Genomic DNA, 21,455 nt, shown 5'->3' on the forward strand with positions numbered 1-21,455 from the left:
CCTATTGTGATTTTCACTATTTGCACTGTTTTCTAACTGTTTTTACAACTATTTCTGCATTCTAGCATATATACTGTGTATATTACTTACCTCCTAAGGGAGTATAGCCTCTAAGTTATTTTTGGCATTGTGTCACTAAAAATAAAGCACCTTTATTTTTGTAACACTGAGTATTTTCTTTCATGTGTGAGAGTATTGATATTGCAAGAGCTTTGCATGTCTCCTAGATCAGACTTGCCTGCTCAGCTACAGCTACCCCCAGATAGCCTGGTTGCTAGACACTGACCACATTTCACTAATAAGGGATAACTGGATCTGGTCTAAGGTGTAAGTTCGTTTGGTACCCACTACAAAGCAGGCCAGCCTCCTACAATCACCACCTCCTGAGACTAAGTTAAAATGCGTGGCCTCCCTTGTGCAGCCAATAATGTCCCTGGGGACCGCAACCCCCAAGGGCCAGCTACTGCTATGTCTACAGGTACCTTACCATGAAACATAGCTCTTTGCTCCACCAAGTCAACGCACACATTCTACTTCCAGCGGGTGTGAACTGTCAAACAGCTCTTGCCCACTGGAAGCAGGGATTTCATCTCTTTCCCTGCCCTCAGAGTTGAGGGCAGGGAGAGAGACGAAATAATTACTTTTGCAGAGAGGGAGCTGCATGTTTAGTAGCTTTATGTGTGTAAAAGCAATGCCAGCTCCCGCAGGAGGCAAGGAGCTGGCTGTGACAGCATGGGCCTTGAGGCTTCCCCTGTGGTCCCATTGCACACAGAGTGCCCTGAGGGGCACCCAGGGGAGATGGCTGGGTCCTTGAAATGGGGTCCCTGGGGCCAAAATCGGCCTGGGGATAGGGGGCCATGTGACCCCCTCTTCCCTTCAATTAAGGTCGGACCCGGGAAATGGGGTTCCCGGGATCAAGAACGAGCCAGGGAGGGGGGGCTGCACACCACACCTCTCCTACATAATATGGTTCTCTCTTTAAATTGCTCAGATGATGCAAATATGCAAATCACCCACAAATCAACCAGAAGTTTCGCCCGTTTGGTCCCGCACCATCTACCATAGGCGTATGCATATGTCTTCCCCCCTTTAGCCTGGATGATGGACAGCTTCCAAAAGAGTTCCCCAGTGCATTTCCAGAGGATTCTGATAGCACATTCTTGATGCTGATCAATATGAGGACATTTCCACAATACAAAAAAGCACTTACTTAGAGGAAGAATCCTGGTTTGGTGGAGATGTATGTCTTTGTAGGTTGGCCTCTCTATAGGAGGATTCATTTCATTACAGAATTTTAGAGAAACAGGCAACAGGAAGAATCATGTTGCCAAAACGCACACAAGATCACTGGTGACATTTCCTTGTGCTCCCTTACACAACTGTAGTGTAGAATACATTCAGGACATTTATCCAAGGAGGCAGAAAGAACTCCACTTTGGTAGGTTCATGCAAAGCTGTGGATTTTTGTTGGGGAGAAAGGCAGGTGAGGTTCTTTTGTGGAAGAGCCACTCACACAGCTACTGACACACCCACACAGACACTCACTCACACACTCACAGACGCATCAAGACACTCACTTAGACACTCTTGCCCACACTCACAGACCCACTCAGAGACTCATGCACCCACTCACAGACCCAATCAAACTCTCACGTATACACTCACAGATCAACACAGACACTCACACATACACTCACAGAAACACTCCCACAACCATAGACACCCTCTGATAGCTACAATTACACCCAGAGAGACACTCTCATACCCAGTCTTATACCCAGACAGACACTCTCAAGCCCAGAGACACCCTCTGACACCTATTCTCACATCAAGACAAATGGATACTGTGGCCAACCCCTGCCACACATGGCTGAAGACCATGCGCAGTGCGAGGTCGGGTGGTTTTAGTGGTTGGCCACCCCTGCAGCCAGCCCCCCCACCAGGCACACCCAAAGGCCGGGCACGGCAGAGGTTGAATTAATATCTAGTAATTATAATTACTTTACATAAAAAAAAACGATTATCACTTTAAAAAAACAAAGATTAGAGGAACGTTATATTTAGGTTCTGAATTTTACTCACACAAACCTATAGAAATTCAGCAGTGATACTTGCAGTTATTTCAAGTAACTATAATTCATGCCATAAGGTAACTATAACTCAAGCTCTCGCCATGCACTGCTAATTGCCCCATATATTACAGCACTTATGACAATTTTTATAACATTATTAAAAATATCAATATTGTGAGAAAGGGCCTCTTTTGACATGCTAGCCCCCCAAATTTTGCCTGGAAAATGATGTGGTTTCAAACTATAAGTGCTCTGGACCCCCGCTAAACAGGTTCCCAGGGCCAGATCTCTTTCCCCAAATCTGTAATCTGTATGGCCAATTCAGCCACCCTTGTAGGTTCCTGGCAAATGGGTATTTAAGAGCCCCCCCCCCCAGAGCTGCAGCACCAATTTTGCCACTCTGAGATGCCCCACACCAGTCTCATGCAACCTGCCATTGCAAGTGCATGACACAGTGTATCTAAAAGTTGCAAACTCAACATGGCACTCACCAAGAGTGCCATGCCACTGACACTGCATACACTATAGGTAAATCACCCTTCTGGCAGGCATTACATCCCTAAGGTAGGGTGCACTATAATGCATGTGAGGGCATATGTGTGCATGAGCAAATATGCCCCTATTGTTTCTTTACAAAACCTTAAGACATAGTAAGTGTACGGGGAAGCCATAGCCAATATATGTGCTGGATACTGGTCATTACAAGTTCCTCAGCTACATGATGGCCTCTCTGAATACTGGGTTGTTTTGCATCAAACAACTCAGAATAATAACCCCACACTGATGCCAGTGGTGGATTTATTATAACAGGTACCCAGAGGGCACCTTAGAGGTGCCCCCTGCAAAACCTAAAAGCCCTGGTATGGGTCCTGACTGATTTTTACCAGCCTGCTACCACCAGACAGAAGTCTGGACTCCTCAAGTGAGAGTCTCAGCTCTCAGGAGCCAGAACAGAAAGCCTTTCCTGAGTGGAGGTGTTACACTTCCTCCCTCAGGCACCTGATATCTGTCCTCTGACTCTGCTGCTAGAAGCAGATGGCCACCCAATGGGGTTTCCCCAACTTTGAATGGGAAAACCGGTGGGAAAACTTAGCCAGAGTAGAAGGAGTGGCCAACCCCAGCCTGCATCACCCCTCAGGTATGACAGGTAAGTTGACCACTTCATTTCATATTCCTCCATCTTGGATTATAGGAAAATAGTCAATCAGCATTAGGGGAGTGACCCCTTCCCACAGGAAGTTGTCACATAATGTGAGTAGCCACCCTAAGGTAGGTGCCCCATTGGCCACTACCAAGTACTCCCTCTAACACCCACTAAATGAGGATTTAGTAGGCATCCCTAGACCTGCAGCTCAGATTAGATAGACACAAGAAGACCAGGAACAAAAAACACCTGAGTCATGAGAACAGAAATCCTGATGCAAGAAGAAAAAGATGCCAAACATGCCTGCTGCTCCAATGAATCGACAATCACTTTAGAGTGTCACAATGAAGCCTGAATGACTCTAAAACCCCCCAGAGAACCTCCAGCCTTCTGCAAATTGCCAAGAACATCCCTCAGAGTGAAGGTATCACTCTCCTGCAACCTGCAAGCAAGTAACCAATGATGTCCAGTTCACTGATCGGCTGCTGACCAATGAACCAGGCTGAGTAGCTAGACCAAAGTCCACCTGACTGACCCAGAGGACAAATCATGCCAGTGTGCCAAGTTTGGTGGTACTGTGACCTCCAGGGGCTGAGACATGCCATTGCCTGGGTTAATGGACCCCCAAAGTCGGACACTCAGAAGAAAAGTCCACTGTAGGAAAGTACCATCTTTATTTGCATGTTACCCCCATTTTTATCTGTATGTCAGTATGTTTTTGCCTGTCTCACTGGGATCCTGCTGCTCATAGTTTGTGGCCTAATGTGTGTGGTGTGTATCGTTTTTGACTGTGTCACTGAGGCTCTGCTAATAAGAACCTCAGTGCTTATGCTCTCTCTGCTTTTAATTTTGTCACTATAGGCTAGTGCCTTTATTTACCAATTTCAATTGGCACGCTGGACCCCCCTTATAACTCTCTAGTACATGGGACCTAGGTACCCAGGGCATTGGGGTTCCAGGAAATCCTTATGGGCTGCAGCATTTCTTTTGCCACCCATAAGGAGCTCAGACAAACCCTTCCACAGGCCTGCCATTGCAGCCTACGTGAAATAGTGCACACACTATTTCACAGCCATTTTCACTGCACTTAAGTAACTAACAAGTCACCTATATGTCTAACCTTCATTTACTGAAGGTTAGGTGCAAAGTTACTAAGTGTGAGGGCACCCTTGCACTAGCAAAGGTGCCCCCACATAGTTCAGGGCCAATTCCTGGGACTTTGTGATTGCGGGGACGCCATTACACGCGTCCACTACATATAGGTCAATACCTATATTTACCTTCACAATGGTCACTCTGAATATGGCCATGTAAGGTGTCTAAGATCATGAAATTGTCCCCCATTCCAAATATGGTATTGGGGAGCCAGTTCCATGCATCCTGGGGGCTCCACCATGGACCCCCAGTACTGCCAAATCAGCTCTCTGAGGCTTGCAATGCAGCTACAGCTGCTGCCACCTCACAGACAGGGTTCTGCCCTCCTGGGGTCTGAGCAGCTCAATCCCAGGAAGGCAGAACAAAGTACTTCCTTTGGGTGGAGGGTGCTCCACCCTCTCCTTTTAGAAATAGGTGTTACAAGCTGGGAGGGGTAGCTTCCCCCCCCTCTGGAAATGCTTTGAAGGGCACAGATGGTGCCCTCCTTGCATAAGCCAGTCTACACCGGTTCAGGGACCCCCAGACCCTGGTCTGGCATGAAACTGGACAAAGGAAAGGGGAGTGACCACTCCTCTGTCCATCACCACCCTAGGGGTGATGTCCAGAGCTCCTCCAGTGTGTCCCAGACTTCAGCCATCTTGCTTTGCAAGGTGTGGGGGCACTCTGGAGGCCTCTGAGTGGCAAGTGCCAGCAAGTGATGTCAGAAACTCCTCCTGATAGGTCCTTACCTGATAAAGTAGCCAAACCCCCTCTTAGGGCTATTTAGGATCCCTCCTGTGGGTTCTCTTCATATTCTACTTGAAAGTTTCTAGCAGGAGTCCTCTGCAACTACTACTTCATCCTCTGACCTCTGATCCATGCAGACTGCTCTATGAACCACTGAAACAGCAACAAAGTATCCAGAAGGGATACCTTCCCTCTGCAACTTCAGCTCCAGGCAGCAACTGCAACAGTTTCCATGGTGTGTATGCTCTCAGGACTCCCTGTCTTCACCCTGCACCAGAAGGACCGAAGAAATCTCCCGTGGGGTGACAGAGTCACTCCCCTGCTGAAGCAGGCACCTTCTAAGTCAATGACCGGTTCTCTTGGACTCCTCTCCTAGTGACGAGCGTGCTCCTTGGAACACACAAGGTGGACTCCATCGACGCAGACTGTCCTGAGGTCCTGCTGTCCCAATTTGGTTGAGGTAAGACCTTGCCTTCCCCCAGAATGACAGTACCCCTGTGTACCACATCTTCTTCACCTCCTGAGGCCTGTGTGCACTATTTGCAAAATTCCTTCATGCACAGCCTGGCCCAGGCCCCCAGCACTCTATTCTGTGAGGCTCAACTCAATGAGTTGTTCTCCAGTGATGTTGGACCTTCCTTTGTAGTGCTGCACCAACCACATTTGGCACCTCCTTTGTCCTTGTGTCCTGGGACTCCTGTGGGTGCCATGTGGTGCTCTGAGGGCTCTCTGAAGTGCTGAGAGCCCTCTCTTCCTCCTCGCACAGAGTTGAGGCCCCCAGGTCCGTCCTGGGTCCAGATAGCGCCTATCTGATGCAAAATGCAACTTTTGATGGAACAAAGGCATGTTGGAGGAATCCAGCACCAAAACTATCCTGCATCCAACTTCACGACGTGGGACTTCCAGTGCATCATGTAGGAACCCACTGACATCTTCCTTGAGTACATTTCTGTAGTCTTCTTCCAACCAGGGACTCTTCTTTTGCACTCTCTTCTAGGTTGGCAGGGGCTCCTGTCCTTCCTGGAACTTCTTTCAACTTCTGGACTGGGTCTCCTTCCTTTACTGTTCTTCAGGTCCAGGAATCCACCATTTGTTGTTTGCATACTTGGTTGGTTCTTGCAATAACTCTAATCATGAGGTGTAGTGTGTCCTAAGGAAACTTACAGTACTTTATTCCTGCTTTTCTGGGCTCTGGGGTGGAAAATTTACTTACCTTTACTGTATTCTTACTCTCCCAGCAATTCTGCACACATTACACTTGTCTAGGGAAGAATTTGGGATTCGCATTCCACTTTCTTAGTATATGGTTTGTGTTGCCTCTCGACTTATTTTCACCCATTGCGATCCTATGTCTAATTACTTGCCTTATTTTGGTGTCTAGTATATATAATGTGTATAATACTTACCTCCAGAAGGAGTATTGCCTCTAAGATATTTTTGGTACTGTGTTACCCAAATAAACTACCTTTATTTTTGGGAACACTGAGTATTGTTTTTACTTGTGTATAAGTACTGTGTAATTATAAGTGGTATTGCAAGAGCTTTGCATGTCTCCTAGTTCAGCCTAAGCTGCTCTGCTATAGCTACCTCTATCAGCCTAAGCTGCTAGAACATTACTACATTTTACTAATAAGGTATAACTGGACCTGATGTAAGATGTAAGTAACCAAGGTACCCACTACAAACCAGGCCGGCCTCCTACATCCACTCCAGACTGTCCAAGGACTAGAGGCAAGCACCAGTTGAGGGACTTCCGGGCACCCAAGAACCACTCCCAGAAGTGGCCCTGCTGACCTGCAATCCACCCTCAAAGAGACCTGCACCTAGCTCCAAGGATCCCTTTGCGCCTGAACATTGGCTGACCTTTCTGCACTGCATTCTGCCTCCCTGGCCCTTGTAACACCAAACTAGCTGTGTCCTGGGGGTCCCTAACCCCTTGAAACCTCTACACTCCAAGGGAACCCACCGGACTTACCTTTGAGTTCACCTGTGCAGTGTGTTTCCCAATGGTCCCCTTCTCGTTGTGCACCAGCTCCAAGACTTTCAGCCATTGCTCCCTCTTGAACTGGAATCCACCCAAACTTTTCTGACTGGCCCAGAGGGCATCTCAATGATCTCGACCTAAAAATAGAAGATGACACTTGTGAGAGCATTGCCTGATTTTATATGCATTTTTAAAGTTATCCCCATTCATTCTTATTGTGTATAATTACACACAAAATGGTTATTTATGCTAAACTTTATAAAATCATAACAAGAGAAGTACTTACTGTATATTGATGAGCTTGATCTTATCAATTTTATAAAAATCTGAAGAATGTTTGTAAATTAGTGTTGAGTTATTCTTCCAAGTGCGTGTCCAATATTTATTGATACTGTGAGTATAATAACTGCTCTAAAAAATAAGCCTAACCACCTGCTCACACTTCCACAAAAACAGAGCATTAGGTGGTCTGCTTTTACCTCTGGATATCAAGGTAAAACACTTTTTCGTACACTGTATAGAGAGCCAGTCTCCTACATTTGTTAGATCAGCAGTGGGATACAAGACCTTGCATTTGCTGAAACCACTTTGTCACTAAGTGAGCACACAAATAAAATGTTAAATTAATTGCTAGGGCCCTAGTTAGGTCAACAAAACAAGTGATTAGAAGCTAAAAGTCTGTACTATAGTTAGGCGTTAGAAAAAGTTTGCAAAAGTTTGCAAAAGTCTTTGAAAGTTTGCAAAAGTTCTTCCAAAAGTTAAAAAAGTCCCAACTTTAGTGAGAAAGATATTTGATGCAGAGAACCAGGATAAGGAGCCCGGCTTGGCCCCTTGGATGAGATTTAAATATGCCCACCTAAGGGCTCTCTGCAAAGGTCACTAAATTCACACTCATGCTGCCACAGAAAATATTAGGCAGATTTTGGCAAAATATGAGACTGTACACCCAGTAGATGAGGGGGGTCTTTCAGGAACAGAAAATCAAGATAACTCAGAAGAACCGAGGGGGAGGAGGTAGGATCCCCTGTCTTAGAAGTTGGAACCCCCACAGAGGAGGAAGTGGTTCTGGTTAGGTTGACCAAAAGGCTGGTGTTAGAAGTTCAACTTTTGGAACTAGAGATAAAAAAGAAGCAAAATTGGCCTAGGACCCATCTCTGGTGGGAGCAGTCAAGTAACTATGGGGAAAGAGAAGTCTTTCAACCTAAAACTCCCAAAAGAAGTTGTCCCACCTTATGCAGAGGACAATGATATCACCAAGTGGTTTTCTGCCTATGAGAGAGTCCGTATATGCAGGGATATAGAAAGAAGACACTGGGGCTCTCTGTTGTGGGGATTGCTCCCAGACAAGTGCAGGTATGGGCTTCTGGCCTTGAATGAGGCAGATGCCAGGTTCTATGACTTTAAGAAGGCTAACCTGATTGAGGGTTTTGGGCTAACAACTGAAGAATATAGAATTAAATTCAGGGAGACTCAAAAAACCCAGAGTCAGTCCTAGGTAGAATGCATTGACTATTCAGTAAAAATGCTCAGTGGCTGGTTAGAAGGTAACAAGGTACAAGATTTTGATGGTCTTTATAATTTAATTACGAAAAAACATAGGCGGTCACTCTGTCCGCGGCGGGCGGCGGTCGCCGCCCGCCATGCGGTTACCGCCGAATGACCGCACCGCGGTCAAAGACCGCGGCGGTCATTCCAACTTTCCCGCTAGGGCGGCGGGCGACCGCCAAAAGGCCGCCCGCCGGCCCAGCGGGAAAGCCCCTGCAACGAGGAAGCCGGCTCCGAATGGAGCCGGCGGAGTTGCAGGGGTGCGACGGGTGCAGTGGCACCCGTCGCGATTTTCACTGTCTGCAAAGCAGACAGTGAAAATCTTTGTGGGGCCCTGTTAGGGGGCCCCTGCACTGCCCATGCCAGTGGCATGGGCAGTGCAGGGGCCCCCAGGGGCCCCAAGACACCCGTTCCCGCCATCCTGGTTCTGGCGGTGGACACAGCCAGAAACAGGCTGGCGGGAAGGGGGTCGGAATCCCCATGGCGGTGCTGCAAGCAGCGCCGCCATGGCGGATTCCATGGGCCGGGGGAAAACCGGCGGGAAACCGCCGGTTCCCCTTTTCTGACCGCGGCTTTACCGCTGCGGTCAGAATAGCCCAGGAAGCACCGCCAGCCTGTTGGCGGTGCTTCCGCCGCCTTCCGCCATGGCGGTCATGGACCGCCAGGGTCAGAATGACCCCCATAATTTTAATAATTGTTACAATAGGAAACTATATCAGTACATCAGTACCTAGGTCCACTCTCTTCTCTAAAGTTTGAGAAGAAGGCAGACCACGAGGGCAAGGCAAGACCACTGGTGGGGAGACCAAAAGAAAGAGGCCAAAAAGCCACACCAAGGGAAAGATGGGAACCAAAATGAAAATGAAGAGTCTTCATAAGGCCCCCAAAATCTGTTCAGCAGGGTGGGTCCTGAGACTCCTCATAGCCTGGGGGGGGTATAAAGGTAGGAACTTTGATCCCAACAAGGCTTGGTGTCATGATTGCAAAAATAAAGGACACCAAATTGGTGACCTTAGCTGTAAAAACCAGAAAATTGCCTCTAGTCTACCTGCAGTAAATGCAGTTGGCAATCTCCAGGTGGTATTACTGTTGTGGCCTGAACATGCCACTGACCACAGAGAGGAAACATTAGTCACTGAGGGGGGCTAGATCAATCCTGTGCTGCCTGGCCAACTAACATTTACAAATACATGCATCACCCTTTAATGAATGGGGCTACGGTAGAAACCTTGGGGAACACAGGGGCCAGTGCCACCATGGTGACCCAGGTCCCGGTCCACTCAGGTCATTTACCTGTTAGGGAAAACATATCCTGTCACCAATGCTGACAATGACACAAAGATCCATCACACAATAATCATATATTTTGACTGGGGGAGAGTAGGTGGGCAAAAAAAGTGGCTGTGTCCCCATCCATCCCTGTCGCCTGTCTGCTTGGAAATGATTTGGAGCAATCTCCCTGGGCTGAAGTAAAACTGAGGACCCATGCTTGGGCTCCCAGAATGTGGTTGTGCCAAGGCAAGGGCACAGAACAAACTCCAGAATCAACAAGAGGTCTTGAATCCTGGAAGAATGGACCAACCCTGCCAGAGTAAAGGCAAGACTACTGGGGGACCCGCTTCTGGACAGACCACAAGTCAGAACCCCTCTTCCCAGGAAGAGGACTTGTTAACCCCAGTGGGAAATAGGTTTGCAGAACTTGGGCCTTGTCACCAAAAGCTCTTAGGACCAAGGGGATCATCGAGGGGGGATCTGTGCCTTGGTAAAAAAAAACAGTCTCACTCTTGAAAGCCTGAGGCAGCAAGCTGTACAGGAAGAAAAGGGTAGTGTCAGTGATACCCACAGAGTTCATTGGGAGGATGGACTCCTGTTCACTGAGGCCAGGACCTCAAGCCTGGTATAACCAGGAGGGTGGTAGTTCCCCAGCAGTATAGACAGTTTCTCCTCTCTCTAGCCCATGACATTTCCCTAGCTGGGTATCTGGGCCAAAAACAAATCCTGGAGCAGGCTAGTCTATCACTTTTACTGGCCTGGAATGTCCCAGAAGGTGAAGGACTTTTGTCAGTCCTCTGTTACCTGCCAAGCCAGTGGCAAGGCAGGTGGCCACCTGAAGGCCCCCTTAATCCCACTACCTGTAGTTTGGGTGCCCTTTGAAAGGGTAGGGGTTGGAATTGTTGGTACTCTTGAACCTCAAACAGCTTCAGGAAAAAGTTATATGTTAGTGGTAGTGGATCATGCCACTAGGTACCCTGAAGCCATCCCACTTAGGACCATCACTGCCACCCCTACAGTGGCCAAGGCCCTATTGGGTATTTTTACCAAGGTTGGCTTTCCTAAGGAGGTAGTATCAGACAGGGGTTCAAACGGCTTGTCTGCATACTTACACATATGTGGCAGGAATGTGGAGTGACTTATACGTTCACAACCCTATACCATCCACAGACCAATGGACTGGTTGAAAGATTTAACCAGACATTGAAAGGCACGATTGGGGAACTCCATGAAAAGCTCAGAAAGAGATGAGATGTCTTAATTCCATGTCTGCTTTTTGCCTATAGGAATGTGCCATAAAAGGGAGTAGGGATGTCCTCCCTTAAACATTTGTTTGGGCATCCTACTAGGGGTCCATTGAGTGTTGTGAGGGGAGGCTGGGAGAGGCTTCTCAGAGAGCCTAAGCAAGACATTGTGGACTATATACTTGGCCCTCATTCCAGGACGGCTGAGTACATGGAGAAAGCAAACAAAAATCTTCAGGCCAGCTTAGAGCTCCAGAAGCACTGGTATGGCCAAGCCTCTGTATTGGTGAAGTCCCAACCAGGGCAGAAAGTGTGGGTATTGGAGCCAGTGGCTCCAAGGGCTCCCCAAGACAAGCCACCTGGGCCTTACCTCTTACTTGAAAGAAAAGGGGAGGTCACCTACCTAGTTAACTTGGGTAGCTGCAAAAATCACAAAAGGATTATACATGTCAAGCTCCTGAAGCCCTATTTTGACAGAGCTGATGTGACCATGCTCATGGTTACAGATAAGGGTCATGAGGAAGAGAGTGAACCTCTCCCTGATCTCCTCCTCAGCAACCCACATGATGGTTCTGTCGATGGAGTGGTCTTCTCAGTCACCCTCACCGGACAACAGAACCCTGACTGTAGGCTAGTCCTCAACCAGTATGCTGAACTATTCTCTCTGACCCCTGGTAGGACTAATTGTTGTACCCACGATGTGGACACAGGTGACAGCTTGCCTATCAAAAATGACATTTATAGGCAGTCAGACCATGTCAGAGAAACATTCAAGTTGAAGTCAATAGGACACTGAATTTGTGTGTCATTGAATCCTCTGAAAGTCCCTAGGCTAACCCAGTAGTTTTAGTTCCCAAGCCTCACTCGAAGGGAAAAAAAATAGGAATTTGGGTTTTGTGTGGACTACAGGGGCCTCATCTCAGTAACAAAAACAGATGCACACCCAATTACAAGAGATGATGAGCTCTTAGACAGATTAGGGGAAGCCAGTACCTTTGATCTTATATTTGAGTACTGGCAGGTTGATCTGATCCCTAGAGTAACAGAGAGATCAGTGTTCTCCACTTGACCAACCTTGGAAAGGTCATTGAGGCCCTGCAAAAGGCAGGCCTCACTATCATGGCCAGTAAGTGCCAGATAGGGCAGGGAAAGGTTGTATACTTCGGCCACCTGGTAGGTGGAGACAAAGGTCAGCCACTAGAGCCCAAGATCCAGTCAATTCTTGCTTGGAAAGCTCCAACCACCCAGACCCAAGTCAGGGCATTCCTTGACATGACCGAAAACTAGAGGAAGTTTGTGAAGGATTATGGCACCATAGTTGCCAACCCTTCACGGAGCTAACCTCTAAGAAAATGCCCAAAAATATCAACTGGACAGTGAGTTTCCAAAAGGCTTTTGACACTCTGAAGGATGCAATGTGCTCTGTCCCAGTCCTGAAAGTTCCAGAATACTCCAGGCAGTTTGTTTTCCAAACAGACACCTCAGAACATGGGATAGGAGCAGTCCTAACCCAGACCAATGATGAATGAGGGACATGGCCAGTCTGTTTCTTTTACAAGCAGAAGACTACTCCATAGGGAATTCCATAGAGAGGAAAGCCTTTGCTGTGGTCTGGGCCTCTAAGAAGCTGAGGACATACTTGTTTGTCTCTCACTTCATGGTTCAGACAGACCACAGGCCTCTCAGGTGGCTTCAACAGATGAAAGGTGAAAAACCCCAAACTGCTTAGGTGATCTATATCTCCAGAGGGAATGGACCTTAAAGTGGGACACAGGCCTAGGACTGCCCATGTCAATGCAGATGGCCTTTCCAGGTTCTTCCACTTTGAGGATGAAGACTCACCAGGGGAAGGGTACTTTTGACAAGGTAGCCCCCTGTTTTGCCTGTAAATGGTGTGGCTTCAAACTGTAAGTGCCCTGGGCCCCTGATAAACAGGTTCCCAGGTCAGATCCCTTTCCTCAAAATTGAACTATATATTGGCACTTCAGCCACCCTCATAAGTCCCTAGTAAATGGAACCCCTGGTACCTAAGGCATGGGTACTGAAGAGCCCCCCAACGCCCCCAGAGCTGCAGCACCAAGTGTGCCACTCTGAGAGGCACCACACCAGCTTCATGCAACCTGCCATTGCAAGTGCATAATATGGTGCATTTAAAAGTTGCCAACTCGACATGGCCAAGAGTGCCATGTACGCCAACACTGCATGCACTATAGGTAAGTCACCCCTCTGGCAGGCCTTACAGCCCTAAGGCAGGGTGCACCATAATGCATGTGAGGGCTTATGTTTGCATTGCAAGAATGGATGTATTGACGGGGAGATGTGTTTTGTGCAGGAAGGGTCACCTTCCTCCACAAAAACAATCTTCAATGGTGATTTGTTCCTTCTATGTGTGCTGCAAAGTGCAGCAGACATAGAAAGACCAAAAAACGAGGAGAAATGAAAGCATTTCTCCATGTTGTGCCACTCTAATGCCACCAGGGGTGGTGCTAGATTTTGGCACTGCCTCAAGTTTATGAAAACCTGTAAATCTGGGGCAGCGTCAAAATGCATCAAAAAGCAATAGCTATTGCTGTGACACGCCCACAGGAACACCCATTGCAAGCCCCTTCCACGCAAAGTGCTGCATTTCAAGGGGCTGTATTTACAAGGTGGTGTTAAGCCACAAAAGGTGGCTTAACAACACCTTCTAATTATGGTGCAGGGCATAGCTCCACCATAGTGCCACTAAAAGTGACTCTCTGGTGGCAGCAGGGGCTTTTAAATATGCCCCTAAGTGTACACGGAAGCCATAGCCAATACATGTGCTGGACACTTGTCATTACGAGTTCCCCAGTTACATGATGGCCTCTCTGAACACTCTGTTGTTTGGTATCAAACACCTCAGAATAATACAATAAATCCAACACTGACACCAGTGTGGGTGTAACATGTAACCAGAGGACACCTTAGAGGTGCCCCCTGCAAAACCTAACAGACCTGGCTTGGTTGCTGAATGGTTTTGTACCACCCTGTCACCACCAGACAGAAGTCTGGGCTCCTTTGGTGAGAGTCTCTGCTCTCAGGAGCCAGAACACAAAGCTTTTCCTGGGTGGAGGTGTTGCACTTCTTCCCCCCGGCAAGAACCCTGCACCAGCGGTCAGCTTCAAAGGTTTTACCACCTTTGAAATTTGACCTCTGACTCTGCTGCTAGCAGCAAATGGCCACCCAATGGCTTTCCACCAACTTTGAGCAGGAAAACCGATTGCAAAACTTAGCCAGAGTAGTAGGAGTGGCCACCACCAGCCTGCACACCCCTCAGATTTGGCCGGTGAGGTGACCACTCCACTTCATTTTCCTCCATCTTGGATGGTAGGAAAATAGCCAAACAGGGTTAGGGATGTGACCCCTTCCCACAGGAAGTGATCACATAGTGGGTGTAGCCACCCTAAGGTAAGTGGCCCATTGGCCCCTACCAAGTACTCCCCCTAGTGCCCACTAAGTGCTGTATTTAGTGGCCTTCCATAGACCTGCAGATCAGATTTGCTGAGCACAAGACGACCAGGAACAAAGAAGACCCAAGGTACGAGAACAGAAGTCCTGACGCAAGAAAAAAAAGGCGTCAAACCCAGCCTGGAAACCTGAAGGAATCTAAAAACCATCAGAGCACCTCCAGCCTTCTACAAATTGTCAAGAACCTTCCTCAGAGTGAAGGTATCACTCTCCTGCAAACTGCTAGCAAGCAACCGGTAATGTCCAGTTCACCTACCGGCTGCTGACCAATGAACCAGATGTAGCAGCTGGACCAAATTCCACCCAAAGGACCTGGAGGACAAACCCTGTCTGTGTGATAAGTTTGGTGGCACTGCAACCTCCAGAAGCTGAGATGTGCCATTGTCTGGGGTACTGAGCCCCCAATATTGGGCAACTAGAAGAAAAGTCTACTCTGGACTATCCAAGGACCAGAAGCAAGCACCAGTCAAGGGACTTCATGACAACCAAGAACCACCCCTAGAGTGGCCCTGCTGACACGCAATCCACCCTCTAAGTGACCTGCACCAGCTCCAAGGATCCCTTGATGCACAATCCTTGACTGGCCTAGCTCCATTCCATCTGGACTCCCGACCTCATGTAACGCCAAACCAGCTATGCCATAGGGCTACCTAACCCCTTGCAACCTCTAAATTCCAAGGGGACTCACCGGATTAATCTTTAAGTCCACCTGTGCAGTATGTTTCCAAGTGGTCTCCTTCTCTATTGTGCACCAGCTCCAAGACTTTCATTTACTGCTCCTACTTGTACCGGAAACCGCCCATACTTCTCCGGCTGGCCTACAGGACAACTCAACGATCTCAACATAAATATATAAGGTGACACTTGTGAGAGCATTGCCTAATTTTACATGCATTTTTAACATGTTTCCCATTTATTTTTATGGTGCATAATTACGCACAAAGAGACTATTTTTGCTAAACTTTGAAAAATCATAACATTAGAAGTACTTACCATATATTGATGATCTTAGTCTTAAGAATTTTATAAAAATTCGATGTATTTTTGTAAGTTGGTCTTGAGTTATTCTTCCAAGTGTGTGTCCACATTTATTGATACTTTGAGTGCTACAAATGCTTAGCACATCTTCAAAAAAGGCCTAACTGCTTGCCCACACTACTGCAAAAACAGAGAATTAGGAGGTCTGCTTTTTACCTCTGAATAACAAGGTGGGTTTGCTTGGACTCTCTGCACAGTGCATGTCTTTTTTGTACACTATATAGAGAGCCAGCCTCCTAGAAATTTAACATTAGCAGTAAAATTAGTGAGAAGAAAACTGTGCATGCGGGAGACCGAGTTAGAGCTTCCTTAGGGCATGAGTTATACTTACTTGAAATAACTTTAACTATAACTGCTGAACTTCTATGGCTTTGTGAAAGTAAATTCTGAACCTAACTATATAACTATAAAGTCTATGTAACCTTTGGAGTTTTCAGTGAAAAAAAAAAAAAAATATATATATATATATATATATATATATATATATATATATATGTTTGATGGCATGTGTAGCTGCAGATACACATGCTGTGCATTATCCTGCCATCTAGTGTTGGGCTCGGAGTGTTACAAGTTGTTTTTCTTCGAAGAAGTCTTTTCAAGTCACGAGACCGAGGGACTCCTCCCCTTTCACCTCCCTTGCGCATGGGTGTCGACTCCATCTTAGATTGTTTTTTTTCCGCCATCGGGTTCGGACGTGTTCCTCTTCGCTCCATATTTCGGTTCGGAAAGGTTAGTTAACAAATGGAAAATTCGACGGTATTGTTTGCGATCGGGCTAGACATAGCACATTGACACCGAAGAAAAGAAGAGCTCCGGCAGCCCTTCGGGGCTTCCACTCCTCGACGGGGCCTGGTCGGCCCGACCACGTGCATCTTCAAGGCTCATGGAACGGACCCCATTCCGCTTCTGCCCCAAATGCCACGCTAAGTATCCTTATACAGACCAACATTTGGTCTGTAATCTGTGGTTGTCCCCCGAACACAAAGAGGATACGTGCAAGGCCTGTCGGGCATTTCGGTCCAAGAAGACACTGCGCGACCGGAGAGCTCGAAGGCTTCAAATGGCATCGACACCGACCGGACACCCGACGTCGAAGAGGAGGAGACATTCTGCATCCCAGATTCGGACTCGGACGAGCCCGAGAGTGAGCACCCGACGAGGCAACAAACGGTGAGTAAACCAGCCCGTCCAAAACTCACTCGAAAATCATGAAGGCCCAGGGGACGCCACCGCCGACAGGCCATGGCTTTACCCGAAAGCACGGTGACCAATCATCGGCAACGAAAAAGGGCACACAGAAGCCAAAGACATCCGAGTCCGGTCGAGATACCGGCTCAGAATATACTCAGCACCGAGATACCGGCTCCGACCAAACTCACCACCAAGAGATCGGCACCCCGAAATCAAAAAAGGTTTCTTCGGAGCCTAAAAAGACTGCTGAGAAGGTTTTGGTGCCGAAAAACCCATCCTCGGAGCCAAAAAAAAGCTCCTATACGGACGAACAGGGCCCTTCCTCACAACTACAAGGCCACAAGGTTGGACAAGAACTGGAGATGGGAGAGCAGACCATACACAGAGGAGGCTCCATATACAAAAAGACACGGGGAAAATAAGAACTCTTCCCCCAATTAAAATGAAGCGGAAGCTCGCATTCCATGAAACGGAAATGCAGCCAAAAGCAAAGGTGGCTAAAGAAAAAACATCACCACATTTTTCTCCACAGCCATCGCCACCGCCCTCACCACATCTGTCCCCAATAGCAACACCCCCAATGATGCAGTCACCAACGCACACAGGGATGAGCCAAGATGACCCAGATGCATGGGATCTGTACGATGCACCAGTCTCTGATAATAGTCCGGAGTGTTACCCGGCAAGGCCATCACCACCAGAGGACAGTACTGCTTATATGCAGGTGGTTTCCAGGGCAGCTACTTTCCATAACGTAGCATTACATTCGGAACCTATAGAAGATGATTTTTTATTCAATACCCTGTCATCAACACATAGCCAATACCAAAGCTTGCCAATGTTACCAGGCATTTTAAAACACGCCAAACAGGTGTTTCAAGACCCGGTGAAGACCAGAGCCATCACACCTAGGGTGGAGAAGAAATATAAACCTCCCCCTACGGACCCTGTTTACATTACGCAACAACTAACTCCTGATTCAGTAGTAGTAGGAGCAGCCCGGAAAAGGGCAAACTCACAAACTTCTGTGGACGCACCACCACCCGACAAAGAAGGTCGGAAATTCGATGCAGCAGGCAAAAGGGTGGCAGCACAGGCAGCCAATCAATGGCGAATTGCCAATTCAAAAGCTCTACTGGCAAGATACGACAGGGCACATTGGGACGAAATGCAACATTTCATTGAACACCTTCCCAAAGAGTTTCAGAAGCGTGCCCAACAGGTTGTAGGGGAGGGCCAAAGTATCTCCAACAACCAAATAAGATCGACTATGGACTCAGCAGACACAGCCGCCAGAACAGTAAACACGGCGGTCACCATTGGGAGACACGCACCTCCGGGTTTAAGCCAGAGATCCAGCAGGCTGTGCTGAAATGCCTTTCAACGGACAACAATTGTTTGGGCCGGAGGTGGATACAGCTATAGACAAACTAAAGATAGACACTGACACAGCCAAAGCCATGGGCGCGCTTACTCCCCACAGAGCAGAGGCACTTTTAGGAAGCCACATTTTAGAGGGGGGTTTCGGGCCCAAGCCACAGAACCTTCCACCTCACAGGCCAGACCCACATACCAGAGCCAATACCAAAGAGGAGGTTTTCGGGGACAATATAGGGGAGGACAGTTCCCTAAACCAAGAGGGAAATTCCAAAGCTCAAAAAACCCCACAAACAAAACAGTGACTCCAACGTCACAAACCCCCAACACACAACACCTGTGGGGGGGGGAGACTCACAGATTATTACCAAAATTGGCAAGACATAACTACGGACTCGTGGGTCCTAGCCATTATCCAACATGGTTATTGCATAGAATTTCGACAATTACCACCAAATGTGCCTCCAAGAGCACACAACATGTCCAAACAACACTTGGATCTGTTACAAATAGAAGTCCAAGCATTGTTACAAAAAGAAGCAATAGAACTAGTGCCCAACCATCAAAAAGGAACAGGTGTTTACTCCCTGTATTTCCTGATTCCAAAAAAGGACAATACACTGAGACCCATATTAGACATCAGAACACTAAGGCCCTCATTCAGACATTGGTGGGCGGCAGGTGCCGCCCGCCAAGCGGAAACCGCCATTTGGCCGATCTGCGGTCAAAAGACCGCGGAGGCCATTCTGGCTTTCCCGCTGGGCCGGCGCGCGCCCGCCAAAGGAGCGCCCGCTGGCCCAGCGGGAAAGGCCCTGCAACAATGAAGCCGGCTCCGAATGGAGCCGGCGGAGTTGCAGGGGTGCGACGGGTGCAGTTGCACCCGTCGCGGTTTTCACTGTCTGCAATGCAGACAGTGAAAATCTTTATGGGGCCCTGTTAGGGGGCCCCTGCACTGCCCATGCCAGTGGCATGGGCAGTGCAGGGGCCCCCAGGGGCCACACGACACCCGTTCCCGCCATCCTGTTCCTGGCGGTAAAAACCACCAGGAACAGGATGGCGGGAAGGGGGTCGGAATCTCAAGCAGCGCCGCCATGGAGATTCAGCCCAAGCAGGGGAAATCCGGTGGGAAACTGCCGGATTCCCTTTTCTGACCGCGGCATTAACGCCACGGACAGAATGGGCATTGAAGCACTGCCAGCCTGTTGGCTGTGCTTCCGTGGGCCCCGGCCCTGGCGGTCTTGGACCGCCAGGGTCAGAATGACCCCCAAAATCTTTACATCAAATCAGATCACTTTACCATGGTGACACTTCAAGACGTGATTCCCTTGCTCAAACAACAGGACTACATATCAACATTAGATCTCAAGGATGCTTACTTCCACATACCCATACATCCTTCCCACAGGAAATACTTAAGGTTTGTAATCCAAGGTGTGCATTACCAATTCAAAGTGTTACAGTTCGGGATAACAACAGCACCAAGAGTATTCACAAAATGCCTTGAGGTAGTAGCTGCTCATATCAGGATGCAGCACATGCACGTATGCCCTTACTTAGACGATTGGCTAATAAAAACCAGCACTCAGCAACAGTGTCTTCTACACACAAAATATGTTATAGAAACCCTTCACAAGCTAGGGTTCTCTATAAATTACCAAAAATCACATCTACAACCGTGTCAAATACAACAGTACTTAGGAGCAACAATCAACACACAGAAAGGGATTGCCACTCCAAGTCCACAAAGGGTACAAGCATTCCAAAATTTAATACTAAACATGCACCCAAACCAACACTATCAAGTGAGGTTTGTGATGAAACTTCTAGGCATGATGTCTTCATGCATAGCCATTGTCCCAAACGCAAGACTACACATGCGGCCCTTACAACAGTGCCTAGCAACACAATGGACACAAGCACAGGGTCAACTTCAAGATCTAGTGTTGATAGACCGCCAAACACACTCCTCGCTTCAATGGTGGAATCCTATAAATTTAAACCAAGGGCGGCCATTCCAAGACCCTGTGCCTCAATCCTTGATCACAACAGATGCTTCGATGGTAGGGTGGGGAGCACACCACAACCAGCACAGCATACAGGGAGAATGGGACGCTCAACAAAGCCAACTTCATATAAATCATCTAGAACTGATAGCAGTGTTTCTAGCATTGAAAGCATTTCAACCGTTAATAGCCCACAAAAACATTCTTGCCAAAACAGACAACATGACGACAATGTATTACCTAAACAAACAGGGAGGGACACACTCATCACAGCTGTGTCTCTTAGCACAGAAGATTTGGCATTGGGCGATTCACAATCATATTCGCCTAATAGCACAGTACATCCCAGGAATTCAAAACCAGTTAGCCGACAATCTCAGTCGAGATCATCAACAAACCCACGAATGGGAAATTCATCCCCAGATACTACAAACTTACTTTTGAAGCTGGGGAACACCACAAATAGACCTATTCGCAACAAAAGAAAATGCAAAATGCCAAAACTTTGCGTCCAGGTATCCACACCCTCACTCAAAGGGCAATGCGTTATGGATGAGTTGGTCAGGGATATTTGCTTACACTTTTCCCCCTCTCCCACTCCTTCCATATCTACTACACAAATTGAGTCAAAACAAACTCAAACTAATACTAATAGCACCAACTTGGGCTCACCAACCATGGTACACAACACTGAATATGCTAATGGGGTGAGAAGTTAGGGTAATGCAGGCGCTCAGGATTATAAATGGCACAAAAATGATTCAAACATCAAAAGAGAAAAAAGAAATTGCAACAAAGAAGAAAAGGGTGCCAGCACAAGGGAACACACCCATCCCTTACAAGTTTAAACAAAACCAAATATACATTGATACAATGTGCGGCACACCTCAACACAATAATTATACATATAAAAACTACATCAGTAAACTTGAGGAAATCAAAATGTCCATTTTTAATATACGTTTGAAACGTCAAGTCCAATACACTGATCCAAATAGTTTCTTCAAATGTTTCAAAACACCTCCATGCAAGTACAACTCAAGCCAACATGGTACACAACACTACTAGATCTGTCAGTAGTACCTCATATCAAACTACCAAACAGATCAGATCTATTAACTCAACACAAACAACAGATCAGACACCCGAATCCAGCATCGCTCAATCTAGCAATCTGGCTCCTGAAGTCTTAGAATTTGGACATTTAGACCT

Source organism: Pleurodeles waltl, chromosome 3_1 (genome assembly GCF_031143425.1).
Source record: "Pleurodeles waltl isolate 20211129_DDA chromosome 3_1, aPleWal1.hap1.20221129, whole genome shotgun sequence".
Classification (NCBI taxonomy): domain Eukaryota; kingdom Metazoa; phylum Chordata; class Amphibia; order Caudata; family Salamandridae; genus Pleurodeles; species Pleurodeles waltl.